General features: G+C 43.0%; 1 pseudogene; it reads right to left on the bottom strand.

Moving 5' to 3' along the window:
- Positions 1–13,217: 13,217 nt before the first annotated feature.
- On the bottom strand, positions 13,218–16,210 carry LOC144710064 (L-lactate dehydrogenase B-like; annotated as a pseudogene).
- Positions 16,211–16,412: the final 202 nt, after the last annotated feature.

Below are 16,412 nucleotides of genomic sequence, written 5' to 3'. Positions count from 1 at the left end.
AGAAAGCCGCTCTAGTCTCCTTAATTTTCTCCCTCTCTCTCTTTCTCTCCTTGTCTCTTTCCCTATCCATTTCTCTTTTTCTCCCTATCTCTCTCTCCTCTCTCTCTCTCCCTTTCTTTCTCTCCCTCTCTCTAATTATAGAATTTTCTTGACTATCAGATAGACATATCATGTTCTGTATTGCGATTAGGAGGCCACAATAGCGAGTCGGGGATTGCACTTGTATATCAATGGGCATGCTATCATATTGGGCCTTGATTGAGCCAAAATATTAACCCTTCATGCAGTTGAAGTATTTGAAAGTAATCATAAGGATACTTAAAATTAGATGTTCGAATCACCTGTGCATGGATTGGATCCATATTTCTCAATTCCTTGGGTGAGAACAATTAAACTCTAGTCATATCCACACAATCACATCATGTGAAATCTCTTTTATTTTGAATAACCTTGTATCAATTCACATTGTGATTATGATTGAATTGCATTGGGAGTGGAGAGGATCCAAGGGGAGAAGGGGAGAAGGGAAGAAGGGTGGGAACCAAAAAAAATTGAGCCTAGTGAATTTTGTTCACCACCTTACCCAATTTAATTCCTAATGATAACTTTTATTAAAATCGCTAAACACTAAGTATATCTTTGATATTTAAAATACTATTTTCTAGGGCCGTCCCGCCTGGGCTGGCTTTTTGGGAAGCTCATTCCCATTGTGCTCATGGCCCGGCTGGCCTGCCAGCGGGAGTAGGAAATCCTGTTCCTTGGTAAAAAGGGTTGGTTGGATGCGGGATCTACTCCACGAGGAGCAGTACGAACATAGATAATATCATCACGACCTCTCTTGGTGTATCGCTAGGGATGCTTAATGCCACTTAGCCAACTAGCATTACCTGCACTTTTGTGTCTCTCAGTGCGGTCCTCTAGGCCTTAAACATCTAAATATCTTGTAAAATTATGTTGATTTGTGCATCAAAAGGAAAGGTTGAAACAAAATATCCTCGTAACATTTATCTGTACCTTGATATTTGTCTAGGATTTATGAGGCTTACTGTTTCTTAATAACAATAGCTCATTTCATATCAATCAAATTCTTTTGAGTCTAAACTAATGATTAAACCATTGAATCTATCCAATGATGGGAGAGGATCTCCTTGTCCATCATTTAATGGCTTTCCCTTTCTGTTTTGTCACCATGATCTCATGCTCTGGATTAAAGTGTTGGAAACATGGGCCTACAAGCCAATCCCATAATTCACATCTTGTTTAATATTCATAAATATAATATATTCATTATAATGCAGGTGCGATGCTTATAGCTAAAGTTTAGGAATTCATTCAATGAATATGTGAATTATGATAAGGTTACCATAGAATGATCACTAGTCTTCAAAAATGTGTTCTAGGTGTTCCTATTCAAAGGATACTCAAGAAGGAAATTAAAATACGCAGAAAGATTATCATTATGGAGTCACACTCATATCATGAGTATGATCGATCTCATAGCTATTAGTGGGGAGGAATTAAGGACACATAATGTGTTCTCTTTGGGGAAAGGGTTCACTTGATTTATCACCATGAATCTCTGAATGGTATTTTACCAATCATTAGTTAGGTCGACTCATGTCTCAGTTTTTTAATGGTCCTTCAACCTGAGATCGGCATGTATGGCCGGTTAAGTTTGACTATGATCTACAATTTTGTAATTTTTGAATTCCAAACCATCCTAGGTCGGATGCAAAAACAAGTCCAGAAAGGTGATTGTGTAGTCAAGAAGGGTTTATCTACCCTTAGTATTAGAAAATATTTACTCAAGGAAGATGATGTTGTAAAATCCTTGTCTAGGGTAGCGAATATATTAGAGAAGGTGTTCTTCAGTGACTTTGCCACACATCGATACTAACCAGAATGACCAATTAAGGCTTGACGTTTAACCATTTAACACTCTTATATGGATGATAGATTTTGCATACACATTTAATGATGATGGTAAAGTTTCCATCACAAAGTTAAAGTGCTCATTGCATCTTGTTGGGTACAAGGTGCAGCTTGGCACCCTATGGGTTGGCGACTTCACCAGTCCATTAAGTTAAATCAATCCTTCAGTAACAATATAAGAATGATAAAAAATACTTGGCCATGAAAATTATTAATTTAAGTGATATGTTGGCCTAAAAGGTCACACTCTGGTTGATACACTCTAACTTTTGGGAGTTTTATTAAATATTTTCCGTGACAGGGAACTATGTGAAAATTTCCTGCTGACTTTTATGAAAATTTATAAAATAGTATTTAGACAGAGGGGGCACCCTCATTTCTACCCCCACGACTTTGTTTGAGTTAATCAATAATAAGTTATAAATCTTAACTCACAAAAGAATTTGACTAGAAAGTGATGAGCAAGGGTTGTATCCACATGGTATGAATTTTAGGGATTAATTTCCTTTTTAGATGGTAACTAGGGGATTAAATAAGATATTTTATAAAAGAAAAAATTCGGAGATATCAGAGTGATGATAAAATAAGAAATTTAGAGCTGGTAAAGCTTTAAACCAAATACATGACCTATAATATAAACAATCATATTATTAACCAAACCTTGTTCAAAAAGGTCTAATGGGTAAGCTAAGTTGAAATATTCTTATCAGAAAGTTTTTAACCCTTCCTCACAGGATATAATAAAATAAAGATGGCCTACCCTTAACTAGTACGCAGTGATATTTCCATAAATGCACCACTTTAATTCTATATTATATTTTAGGTCACTAATAAATACATACAATCCATTCATTCAGAACAACAAACATTTGAAATATTTAATTTCTCCAAGGTATATTTCATCTATGAATCATCTGTCTAGAGGCTTCAAATTTAATCAATCGATAATAAAGACAACACAATCTAAAATCAAGCATGTAATTTCCTATTACATCTAGTATATTATAAATATTGTCTTATCCTCACCTCTTGAGTGATCGATTGCCCATTCAATTTATATATCTTGTCACTTATTTCATCAATCATTTTTATTCAATTAACATCTAACATAATTTTTTCAAGAAAAAATATCCCTATTTTTTAGATGGAGCCCATACAAAATATCTTATTCAAATACAATAACAATAAACCATTATAATGTATCTTATCTTATTTTAGGGTGACTGAAAATGATTTATTGAGTGCTCTTGTAGCCATGATATCAAAGATTCTTGAAGACTGGAACATCTACAAAAATTTAGTACTGAGAGGACATGAAGTAACATACGTGGGAATGAAAGAATAAGTTTTGAGGACATGTTGTGTAAAGCTTGAGGAAAAAAGATGATACATAAATATAGATATAATGATAGAAACAAAGAAGATTAGAGTTCAGAAAATAATAAAAATAAAGAAATAATAAAGATAATAATTTATTATTTTTAAGTATCACTGTTCAATGCAGGACTCTTTATAATATTTATGTACCACTTGAGATATTCAAGCGATCCAACACCAGGCCGCAAGCAACCGCACAAGCTGGCACGAAGGACCCGCAGTTCAAATACACGTCATGATGTTTGCTTTGTTTTGTTTTATCATGAACTCACGAGAGCGCTGATGCCCATTTATTTCGTGTTTTTTTTCATTTTCCTTCCAGGACTACCCACATGTATTCGGGTGTTCCGCACACATTTGCTTTTCCTCTTTGTTATTTTCAGGAACGATGCCGGCCCTAGGTTGGCGCCATTATCTTAAACGCCACCCTAACAGGCTGGATTAGGGCACCCCTTCCTCACCCTATAAGAGGGAAGTGGCGCCCCTATTTTCTTTAGGGAATTTTGAAAGAAGAATGATTTCTTGAAGAAGTTCCCTCCTCCTCCATCCACCTCGATCCATTGTTTCCCCCCTCCCCTTTCCATCCTCGTCCATTGGGGCAGTGCCTGGTGCTTGTTGTTTCTTTTCTTCCTTTTATTTTTCTCTTCAAGCAGGGAACCTCCTGACACCCATATCTGACCACCACCATCAGTCTCCTGAATTGCCGAGAAAGGAACAAAGGAGCTTCATTCCCCGTCCTGGAAGAACCAGAGCTCTTGCCGACGCTCGAGCTCATTGCTGCGGGTCTTCATCAACGGTCGTGCGATTGCTGCTGATCCAGATCTCCAATCCAGACCGATCTTGATCTCTGATCCACACTGACTTGCTGCAGGTCTAGATTTCCAACCCGGACTGATCCGGAGCTTAGATTCAGACCAGTTTGCTGCCAATCTAGACCACCAAACCAGACCAGTTTGGCTGCGGAACTAGACCTCCGATCCAAGTCATTTAGCTGCGGATCTAGACCATCCTACTGCGGTACCAGACTCCAGATTCAAACCAGTCTGCCACGGGTCTTCATCAATGGTCGGACGCCTACGCCGACGCCCCCGGATCTAGCGAACCCAACCTTCCGGTGACGATCCTCTCCTTGGGATCCTCCAGTCCGACTGAACTGCCTGCCCAATTGGGGCACACCATGGCTGGGGCATTGTCGGCACGCATCTTTAGAGCGCGGCAACACCACAGCCACCTGAGCGCCGAGACAAGAGAAAGGGGTGCCCTCTGGGAACCACCGGTCACTATCGCCAGTCAATTGATTGCCATTTCCCCCAGTTCTCCTGACCCTGTTGATGGTATCCTGCCATAGTCAATGCCGACCGCCGCTCAGCCCACTAGGAAGCCGACGGGTTGATCCTCCATCGACGTGGCCTCTCCTTGCACCGCGATCGCACGGACCTAGTCCCCCAGGTCAGCCCGCAATTCCGCTTTACTTTTGGTGTTGTTATCTCTCTCCTCATGCTGAATGCGTGTAAATAGTCTCCCGTGTCTCCTGGCCCCTTCGCCACCCCTCTCATTGGTTAACTGGGTTGGGTAGTTGCTAGAGACCCTTTGGGATGGGTTCACTCCAGCAAAGGATTAGACTTATTTTATCTAACGTTTGAGTAAAGGTTTCAACTCTGACCTGGGAAACCCGCCCCGGAGGTCTCGAGACAGTCACCAGATCATTAGGATGCTTGGCCCTCACTAGTCCCTCCTCGACGAGTTAGCGAAGTCTCTCTCCATGTTAGTGGCGAACTTTTGTTTTCTCGTTATTTATTTTGCAACATGCATCTCCTTTAGTATCTTCATTTTTTAAAAAGTAATTTAGATGCCTCCCTGTGTTGCAACGCACGCCGATCAATCCCGGCCGATGCCGCATTGCAACATATTGGTATCAGAGCTAGTCGGTTAGCTTTATCGACTATGTTCCATTATTTCCACGCTTTCATGTCGCATATTTTGACATTCATGGCATGTTGCATTTGCATCGCATAGAACCCTCATAGTTAGGTAACCTCTAGCTTGGAGTACCTGGCCATAACATGGTTCAAACACGTAGCCAGCGACGTGAGGAATGGGTGGATGAACCTTTCAAAGATGAGCGAGATCGAGGTCCCGACTTCCCGGCTGAACCCCCGGAGAGCTATCATAACCCCGAGTATGAGGACAACTCACCTGATCTGGATGTAGCCGGATCCTCCATATGACCCGGAAGGGACTCACCCTAATGGGTTGACACCCCACCGCATGGAGTGTCCCTGGTCGTAAACTCTCCCTTGTCGTTATATCAGAGACATGTCACCCCGGCAGATCCCGGCATCCCCGCATCAGATGTTCACCATGATCGGAGCTCGGGGGACGAGATCACTCGCTGTCCTGGAAAGGCCCACTCCCTTGATGAACCACTACTGCAATCGACGTTTCCTGGCACATCGCAACAACTGTTACTCGGAGGGCAGGCACCACGACCCTCACCCCCGCAACCACTGCCACTGACAAGTCAACCACCACCGCCATATCAGCCACCGTGGCAACGACAGTCACAACAACGACCACCCCCACAGCACCAACCATCGCGTCAGGATCCATGGGAAACTCCGAGGTGCCCGCATCGATAGCCGAATGAGCGATATCGCCGATCGGACGAATGATCCCGCCAAAGGGATGAACAATACGACCCCCAAGATGAGGAGTTCCATCACTCGCCACAACAGGCGATATAAATATAATAAAAAATAATTTATATTTTTCATTTGAAATATGGAAATTAAATAAGATAAAATATTATTGATTAATGTGCATGAAAAAATAAGTTATATTATTGCATTTCTGGAGCAAATATTATCTTGAATATTTCACATAAAAAATATTATAGCTATTTTATATAATATGTGAAAGTCACATCAAAGCTATTGTACAATTATATATTTATTTCTTTTAAGATTTTGGAAGACCAACACCAAGCTTCCTCATTTATTACTGCCCCTTACCCAATCTACAACCACTTGCTTAAAAAAATAATTCTCAATATTTCATTTTTGTCAAATCATTAATTTTCCTCATTTTTTCTTGAGTATATAGAGAGCAAGATCCTCAGTGATGGAGCACAACAGCCAGAGTCCCTAGAGATGTCTTCAAAGACGTCATCATCATCATCAATCCCTCTGCTGGTTCGCATTCTGCACAACCAGCATGCCAAGGCGACCGTGAAGACGCCCTGGTTCAAATACCCCAGGTGAAGGCATGTTCATGATCGTTAGGTTATAAAATTTATCCCATTTTTGCGTTTGTTCTGTTTTGTCTATATCATCTTGTCGCGTCATTCGTGTCGTCTTCATGTCTAGGGTTGTTGTTTTGTTCATCACGTCATCATCAGTTTTGTGTCTTTTATCCCCTCTAGATTTTCATATTTGAGTCTTTTGATTTTATAAGGGGACCCCGTGTACATGGACCCCCCTTAATGGATCTCCCTAGGGCCCATCTTGACTTCTCTACATAATGGAGGAAGAGGCGCCCTAGGAAAGGGCAGACCAGTTTATCGAGTTGAATATTTGTTTTGTTCTGTCGTTTGTTCTCACCAGAAGAATGAGGAGGAAAGAAGGGGGAAGAAGAAGAGGGAAGGTAATAGATCGAAGAGTTTAACCTCCGCACTGTGATCACAACCCCAGATCTGCAATCAAACATCGTTGGGGCTGGTGCTCCAATTCGCAGACACGACCCGACTCAACCTCAGATCCACACGGCGCCCACCGTTCCCTAGAGTCCTTACGGCGTCCTGCGCCGCCACCAACTCCTTACGCCCGTGATGTCAATCGCCGCCAGTCAACGGACGCGTGCCTGTGACTTCAGACAACTGCTCGAGTGACGTGGTCTGACAGTTATGTTTCCACAATGTGGATCGTGCGGGCGTTTCGGTGAGAGACATCAGACAACGCAGCCTGAAGATTGTGTTCCGCACCTCCATAGGCTCCTTACGGCCACCACAACCCCTTACGCAAGTCATAGACTGCCCTCCAATTGCATAGAACAAACACTCAGTCGGTGCAGTTTGGCGATCACATTCTCGCGCTGCATGACAAATGTGCACTCTAGCCAGGGTTCCCGGACGTCGTGGCCAGGAGGCTACGTACCGCGCTATCGCGCGCTGATCGTGAGGTTAACAGGGACATACACAACACCCTCCCAATAGGTTGCATGTGTCTCGGGTCGACGAGTTGCCAAGTCGAGGACGTGTTCAATGCTCGTCCGACCATTCACCGGAGCCGATGGTAGTGTGCTTCTCGACTTCCCCTAGAACAAGGGGTGGAAGGGGTTACTTTCTCTGATCCATCCATCGGTCCCGCTGCTCGCGCCGTGGTAACTCTTTTTGCCATCACTCGACTTGTTTAGACATGGATGGCATTTCTCCCCACCCTTTGCCTGAGCGTTGCCGTAGTCGCTGCCGTCTCTCTCTTCACCTCCGACCTCCCCGACATGCTCCAGCGTTGCTCCCATGCATGCTATCGAGTAGACATGGTCGTTCTGTTCTGTTCATTTAAAATGAAGAAAAATTTGCACCAAGGAACCACACAGGGGTCTGTTCTTTGTTCTGTTCCTTTTTTGTGTGAAAATTAGAACAGATGTTCGAACAATTCGCACAATCCAGCTAAAATTTGCACAATTAGAACAATTTTCACAATTAGAACAAGTCGCACAAACTGAAAAAAATTCGCACAATGAGAACAAAATTCGCACATGTAGTAAAAAATTGCACAAAATTGTTCGGATTGAGGGTCAACTAGAGGAACCCCACAGGACGGACTGGAAGTTCGTCTATGTTGACCATTAAAATGACATTCTCCTTATTGGAGACGAACCTTGGGAGTAAGTCAACATATCCTCCACCTAATGTCAACTCTTGGTTAACACGGCCATCATTTGAATCTCCAGGGAATTCGTGAGCTGCATGCAGAGCATCAAGATCTTGTCTTCCACTGAAGTGCAGCAAATGAGCCTGGACAACCTGGTCAATGGCCAATCGGACAACCCGGCCCGCAGGCTACAGCGGGTCCGACAGTCAATGCATGCCTGGAGGGCCCCTATGATGATTTCTTGGCCACTTCCTTTGGACATTGCCCATTGAACGTTGACCATTGACTTTAGAGCTGAATGAAATCCATTGGCATTGACAAAATTTTACAAAATCTAATTCAGTGGAGAAATGACTTACGAGGAGCAGGTGAACTCCTCCCTTTCCACTCCTCAATGCTGACAAGTACATATAACAAGGAATTGTTTCGATTAAACAAAATCCTAATTTCCCGAATTGAAAAGTTTGATTATAATTGCGTATCATGATGGGCGGCGATAAAAATCTGAGTGTCATCTCACCGTCAACTAAAACAAATATTAATAATGGATAACTACGCTCTTATTGGCGAGTATTATTCATCGAAATATGTACGCCGTTGAAAGTAAAATGGGGATTGGTAAGATGGTATTTCGCTTCACACGGCGGGTCTGCATTTGCTTTCACTTTTTTGGGGTCCCTCGCGGACTTCAAGACTTGAGCATATTTTTCGTTGACTCATATTTTACAAGACCTCACGACAGGGCATTAATTGCTAGAGTATTTTACTATGTAATTCCCAAGATGGCGGATAATATTTATATATGTATCGTAAAAAAATCTTTTCACGGTGATGTAACGAGATATATGTTTCTTCCTCAACCAATATATGTTTTATTACTTCTTCCTGAACTAGCCCACAATCTCGACTGCCGAATGAAAACCTGAGATGATCTACAACCACCACTGATCTCCAAAAGGCAGCTTATCCGGTCTTCTCTGACTATATGTGTTTGACACCGCAAGCCGCCAACATGACCTGGGCAAGTCATTATGTTTGACTGACATTAGAGCGATAGATAAAGCGTTAACCTGGTCCTCTTCTTCGCCGAATATGTCGACAATCTATCTGACGCCGTGTAATTATGGGCTTTGCTCCATGGTGGAATCAACAGAGAGATAGATCAACAGAGAGACAAAGAGAGGGAGTAGAGTTGGTCGTGCGGCGCAGTGTGAAAATTCGAACCGAGTGTGCAAATTTTCGCACGCACAAAAGGGCTTGTGCGATGTGCAGTGCAGTTTCATGCGGAAATTTGCACCGCACAACGCACTTATTCACACACCATTGTAGAGGGTGGGGGGGCCCACGATCGTCGATGGCGAGTAGGAAGGTGAGGCCGTCGACGGCAGTCGTCAAGGAGCGAGGGCGGGGGGCGGTGGGCCGCGGGGGGCGCGGGGGCGGGGAGGGCAGGGGGTTGCGCAGGCTACTGGTGGGGTGGGGGTGGGGATTTGGGAGGGCCTGGTGGGAAGGGCGCGGGCTGGGAGGGTAGGTGGGGGCAGGCAGCCGGGGAGGGCCACGGGCAGAGTAGAGGTGGAGCCAGGGGCGTTGGCGACCGGGGGGGGGTGAGTAGGGGGGGGGGTGGCAGTCGCCAGCGAGAGAGGCCGGTGCGGCAGGGAGGGGAGGCGCGGGCGGCCGGGTGGAGGGGCGTGGGCGGTGGGAGGGTGGGGGCGCGGGCGGCCAGAGGGAGGGGGGTGCGGGTGGCCGGGTGAGGGGGGCGCGGGCGGAGGAGGGGTGGAGAGAAGGGGGGAGAGAGAGAGAGAGAGAGAGAGAGAGAGAGAGAGAGAGGGAGAGAGAGAGAGAGAGAGAGAGAGAGAGAGAGAGAGAGAGAGAGAGAGAGAGAGAGAGAGAGCGGCGGCTGGGGGAGGAGGGCGGGCGGCACCGGGGCCGCGGGCAGTGGCGGCGGTGGGAGGAGAAGGGGTGGGGTGCGGGCAGAGGAGGGCTGGAGAGAGGGGGCACCGCACGGACCCTTGCGCGGTGTATGGTGCGGTGTGCAGATTTTGCATGTGGTTCATTGCACAACTGCACCGCATAACTGCACGAGTGTGAACCGCTCGCACGGTTTGGACCATCCCTAAGAAAGAGTGAAATCAACAGAGAGAACGAAAGATTGATCAACAGAGAGAGACAAAGAAAGAGAGAGAGATTGATGTCGGACGTCGTCTGGACGTCGTCTGGTCGACACCGAAAATGATGGTTTGGGGAGATATATGATAATGGTATCGGACATCGATGGTGGCGTCATCCAACAGGAATCCCTACAGGGATACACCACGATGCAATGCAAGATGCGACCAGTTTGGTACGTGCAAGTGCCGACTAACAAGGGGTGCTGACTTCCGGGCTCGACGGAGTCTCCTGGCATTGCAAGGGTAAACCTTCTTGAACCTCATCAAAGAGACGCTCAAGGTTGACGTAGTTCATGCTCAACCTATCCCTCTCATCTATATCTAACTTGAGCATGGTGGAGGCAATCAGAGAATATACTACAGAAAATAAGAGACGGCGGGCAGCGAAACGACGTACCTCGTCGATGCCTGCATGCTAGAGTCCTTTTGGACAGATGCGTCCGGGCGGTCGTGGGGTGAAGGCGGAGAAGGGAGTTGCTGGGAAAGGAATTGGCGAGGTGTGACAGCCTCGGCTGGAGCAAATAATCAGGGGAAGGCTGAAGAGGGAGAGGCGCCAATGCGGTGTGTCAACAATCTGAACTGACTCAGGCAGCAATTCAGTAGAATCGGCTATTCTCGGTGAGAGTGCTGGAGGGGTCAATGCAGATGGGGGAGGGGACCTCAACTTGAGTGTCCGGCCCCTCGAGCGGCAGCAGATCTATGTATATTTTATTTATTAGAATACATAAATAAAATGTTTATTTTATTTATTTTATTCTAATATTTTATACTCATAAACATTTTGAATAGATCTGTCGAGCTTCCATTTTCAAACTGCACCAAAAGCCCATGAAAAATATAACTATATAGTAAATAAAAGTTATTAGAATATTATTTATGTAAAATCATTGTAGGAATTACTGTTTTTGATGAATTCAGTAGTTTTCAGCTGACCTCTAGATTTCTCGATTTTCAAGGTAAAATTTTTCAATAAAGATTCCTATGTCTAAAAATTTCTCCTAAAAATATAGAAATAATAATTATTATTAAAATAAATCAACATTATAACAAAGATAAATTCTATTGTATCCTATAATATAATGAGTGTCATTTATTTCAAATTGTGTAAGACAAAAATACACAAATTTTTTAAGCATGATTTGATTGTTAATTAGTACTTGATGAATTTTTGGAATAATTTGAAATATGTAATAAGGCTTTGATACCTAAAATGTGAACTCATAATGCAGAGGATTGGGATGCTAACCTGTAGGTCCAAGCTTAACCACTTCAATGAAGCTGATTATACTCACTGAGCTTTTTGTTTCTTAAACTAAAGAACTGTAAATGAGTAGCAGATATATTGAGGTATATTAGTTGAACTCTAGTCTTGTTTTGTCATACCATTACCGTATATCTACTTTTGTAAGTTTTTCATGAAAAGCTGTCTATTCATTCATAAAAACATTCAAATAATGTGAACATTTTCAATGGTGCCTTTCCCTGATTTTTTAATGTGACATTATTCATTAAAAAAATTAGAATAAAATAAATAAAATATCCAATTTTATTAATGCTTTTCGGGGTTGATTAAAATTAAAGACCAACACATAGACCTGTCGACAATTTGCAAATCTATAGTGATTTTTAAGAAAATTACAAGTTTTATTCATGAAAAGCTATCTATTCATTCGTAAAAACATTCAAATAATGTGAACATTTTCAATGGTGCCTTTCCCTGATTTTTTAATGTGACATTATTTATTAAAAAAATTAGAATAAAGTAAATAAAATATCCAATTTTATTAATGCTTTTCGGGGTTGATTAAAATTAAAGACCAACACATAGACCTGTTGACAATTTGCAAATCTATAGTGATTTTTAAGAAAATTACAAGTTTTATTCATGAAAAGCTATCTATTCATTTGTAAAAACATTCAAATAATGTGAACATTTTCAATGGTGCCTTTCCCTGATTTTTTAATGTGACATTATTTATTAAAAAAATTAGAATAAAGTAAATAAAATATCCAATTTTATTAATGCTTTTCGGGGTTGATTAAAATTAAAGACCAACACATAGACCTGTAGACAATGTGCAAAGCTATAGTGATTTTTAAGAAAATTACAAGTTTTATTCATGAAAAGCTATCTATTCATTCATAAAAACATTCAATAATGTGAAAATTTTCAATGGTGCCTTTCCCTGATTTTTTAATGTGACATTATTCATTAAAAAATTAGAATAAAATAAATAAAATATTCAATTTTATTAATGCTTTTCGGGGTTGATTAAAATTAAAGACCAATACATAGATCTGTAGGCAATACATAGATCTATAGTGGTTTTAAAGAAAATTACAAGTTTTATTCCTGAAAAATCTAAGATATGGGTTTCAACCAGAAAACTAACTTCTTGAATGGTGTTTGTTTGTATTTTTTCTTCAATATACAATTTTGATGTAGGTCACTGACCAGGAGGGTTTAAAGTCAGTGGATAACCTATGGATGGTTCATCCTAAATCTCAATGGATGCATATCTGACTAAGCCACATTATAGCTGAGATTATCCAAATAAAAATATAAACCTGAAATTTAATTTGGCTGGTTTGTCTTGGTCATTTAAGTTATATCTCCATCTGAAAGGGAGATGTGCCCATTTTAAATCAGGGGTTTTTATAAAACGTGTAATAGGCAGGACACTTAAATGCGAGCCAAACACCTCTTTTAGATAGAGATGTGTCTAAGAATTATATATTTGTAAAATATTAACTAGAGGAAATCAAACACCAATTTAACTATAATCACCAGCCAAATTAATATTTGTAAAATATTAAATGTGAATTCTTCTTTAGAAACAGTTGCATGTTTGCCCATAGTTATCAAGTGAAGTTCAACATCAACAACAGCAAATCACTAACATTCAATCAAACCCACAAATGCCACACTTCATTTCACAGTTATCGCGTGGTAACTATGCACAATGAGATTTGGGAAATATGAACTTATAGCCCAAGCTGACGCTGCACTTCCCATAGGATCTTTGCAGACTGGCACAGCCTCTCAGTTTCCTCCTCGCTGACTTGGACGCGAACAACGCCAACCATGCCCCCTCTTCCCAGCTGAGCTGGGAGGCTCAAAAACACCTCCTCTTCATCCCCCAGCCCATAAAACCCTTTTGCTACTACTGAAACTGGGTGTTACCTCCTATGGTCTCTCAGCAGCGTTCTCACCAAGGCTACGACTGAATAATCTACAGTGAAGAATCAAAGAGAAGAAGATAGATGAAAGGAAGACAAAAATAACAAAAAATAGTTGAAGCGAGATTCTTCTTAAGAAACCATGATTCCTCCTGGTCATAGTTCAAATTGAGATAAATGGGCCGTCTGGTCATTGTACCACTTTGCTGAAAGTTGTAGTTGATAGCAAGGGCACTACTTTTTCCTCTTAATCAGGATGTTGTTCTTTATGAGATTTGAAACAGTGCCTACCACATTATTAAAAGCTATAGCTGATATCAAGGGCACTATATTTCCTCTTAAGCAGAATGTCGTTCTTTAACACTCCCGTCGATTTTTGGCACTACCTACATGCAAATGAGTATTATTGAAGGTGACAATGAGATCATCACGATCAATGAAAGATGATTTAGCCACTAGTCAGTCATAGATTAGGGCTTTCAGCATCTGGTGAGGGGAGACATTCTCATTATAGGCTGTGCTAAAAGCTGTAGCTCTGGGCAAGGGCATCCCTGCAATTTTGTTGTTATTCAACATACGAATGATGGGCTCTGTTCTGTCATGTTTATTCGTCATCCATCCACAAACCCTAGTTTAGTCAAATTATAACTCAGGATTCCATCATACCTATGGCCCATGACGTGTACCCTTTGAGCCTTATCACCTCGTACGCGGAGTCAACCACAGCCTTGTGTATCCTCCCCATGACCATCCTCTCTGTCAATGCTGACATCATTGGCGCACCACCTACACTTCTGCTTGTCCAGAGTGCCACAGAAGTACCCCCATGCTCGCCCACCATGTACTCCTACAAGCAAAGTTTGACATGTGTCAACTTTCATGTCAATGTCAATGTCAAAGGAAACATCATCGACCATCACCGTCAGCCATCAGTTAGACTAAACATTAGTATCAGAGATCAGCAGTTGTCATCCATTATCGGCCTATGATGACATTGAAGGACGACGACAAAAGCAAATGGTTAGTCAGACGTTGGCAGACGATGTCAACTGAGTACTAACGGAGGTCACAATGACATCATCACGATCATTGACATATGATTTAGCCGCTAGTCAGTTATAGATTAGGGCTTTCATCATCTGGTGAGTGGAGACTCTCTGAATATAGGCTACGATTACCAACAGACGACAGTCATCGTCCACATGAACAACAACAAAATCTTGGGACTCCACAGATAGATGATGTCAACGTTGACACCGTAGGTTGTCATCGTTTGGACGAGTCCATCGTCAACATCTTTACCATAAACTCTAGTAAACTTTGACATCAGCCATCTCCATCGTTTGGATGACTCACTTGTCAACGTTGACGTTGGTGTCCGTCATCCGCAAGTGAGAAGCATACCTAGATGTTGACACTACAGACAGATGATGTCGACATTGACACACAGACAACAAAATCCTGAGACTCCACTAGCAGATGACACCGACGTTGGCACCGCAGGCCTTCATCATTTGGACGAGTCCATTGTCAACGTCTATACCATCAACTATCATTGACACTGATATCAGCCATCAAGGTGACCCACTCGTCAATGTCCATACCATCAACTCTCATCGCCGTTGACTTTGGGGGTCCATCATCCGCATGTAGGAAGCGTACCTGAACATCCTGCGCATTGATGTGGAGGTGTTCCGTGAGCAAAAACCCGAACCGAGAGGAATCGAGGTTGGTGTCGAAGCGGTTGACGCGGTTGGAGGGGAAGCCAGACAGCTTCCAAACAGCGTACATGAGGACATCAACGGGGTTGGAGACGACGCCAAGTATTGCATCCGGGGAGAGCTCAGCCAATGGGGGAACGATCGCATGGAAGAGTTGCACATTGTGATGTACCAGGTCGAGCCGGGACTCGCCGGGGGTCTGGCGAGCGCCGGCGGTGATGACCCAGAGGTCGAAGCCGACGGTGACGGCGGATAGGATGACGCCGTAATTCTCGTCCGGGGGAGGAACCCGGTGGCATATTGGAGGTCCAACATCTTCCCACATAGCTTGTCGGCGTTGCTTTTGCGGGGGCCTGTCAAGTACAATGATGAATACTCAAGTGCGGGTGTACTATCAACACACCGCTCCAACTCTGATGTGACACGGAAGCTTCCGGAAGGCAGTACGGATGCTCCCACAAGCGTTGAGGGTCGCCTGCATCAGCCTCCGACACGCTGCTCTATAACCACTTACACAGATTCCCAAGACGATAGGAGGCGGCATGTTCAGTCTAGCGTCAGTACTGACCCAAGACATTATGACCGACAGTATGGCGTCGAACACAGTGGTTAATGCAGTTAGTTAATGCAGTTAGTTAATGCAGTTAGTTAATGCATTACTGCCTAGTTCTCCTATAAAAACTTGGACATTCTATTTGTTTACATTATGGGATTTTCTTCTTCAATCCCGATCTCCTCTTCTACTTCTCAATCTATCTCCTTCACTAAAACTCCCTCTTCTATCACGGACAAGCTCGTCGGCCAAGTCTTGTGTTAGAACTGTTTGAGCAATGACCATACCCATGTTGCCCACGCCAATGACGGAGATATTGCTTCGCTTCTTCACCTTCGATGATGATGACGCCTTGCTGATCGGCCCAACCAGTGCCAGGCCCAGCTCTGTAAGCGCCGTCTCCCTCTTCATCTTTCCTCTTCTTCTTCCTCTTCCCTCTCTTATCTTCTCTTCAGAGTTTCTTTGCTTTGAACGTTATTGTGATCAGCGGCCCTTTACTCTTCCCTTTTCTTCTGCTTCTTTCCTTTGAATGTTGTCATGATTTGTAGCCGCTTCCTCTTCTCTTCTCTTCCGCTTCTCTCCTTTGAACGCTGTTGTTATATGTGGCCCTTTT

The sequence above is a fragment of the Wolffia australiana genome, chromosome 12 (assembly GCF_029677425.1).
Source record: "Wolffia australiana isolate 7733 chromosome 12, ASM2967742v1".
Classification (NCBI taxonomy): Eukaryota; Viridiplantae; Streptophyta; class Magnoliopsida; order Alismatales; family Araceae; genus Wolffia; species Wolffia australiana.
Note: the sequence above shows the minus strand (reverse complement) of the source record. Positions and strands in the feature narration are given on the sequence as shown.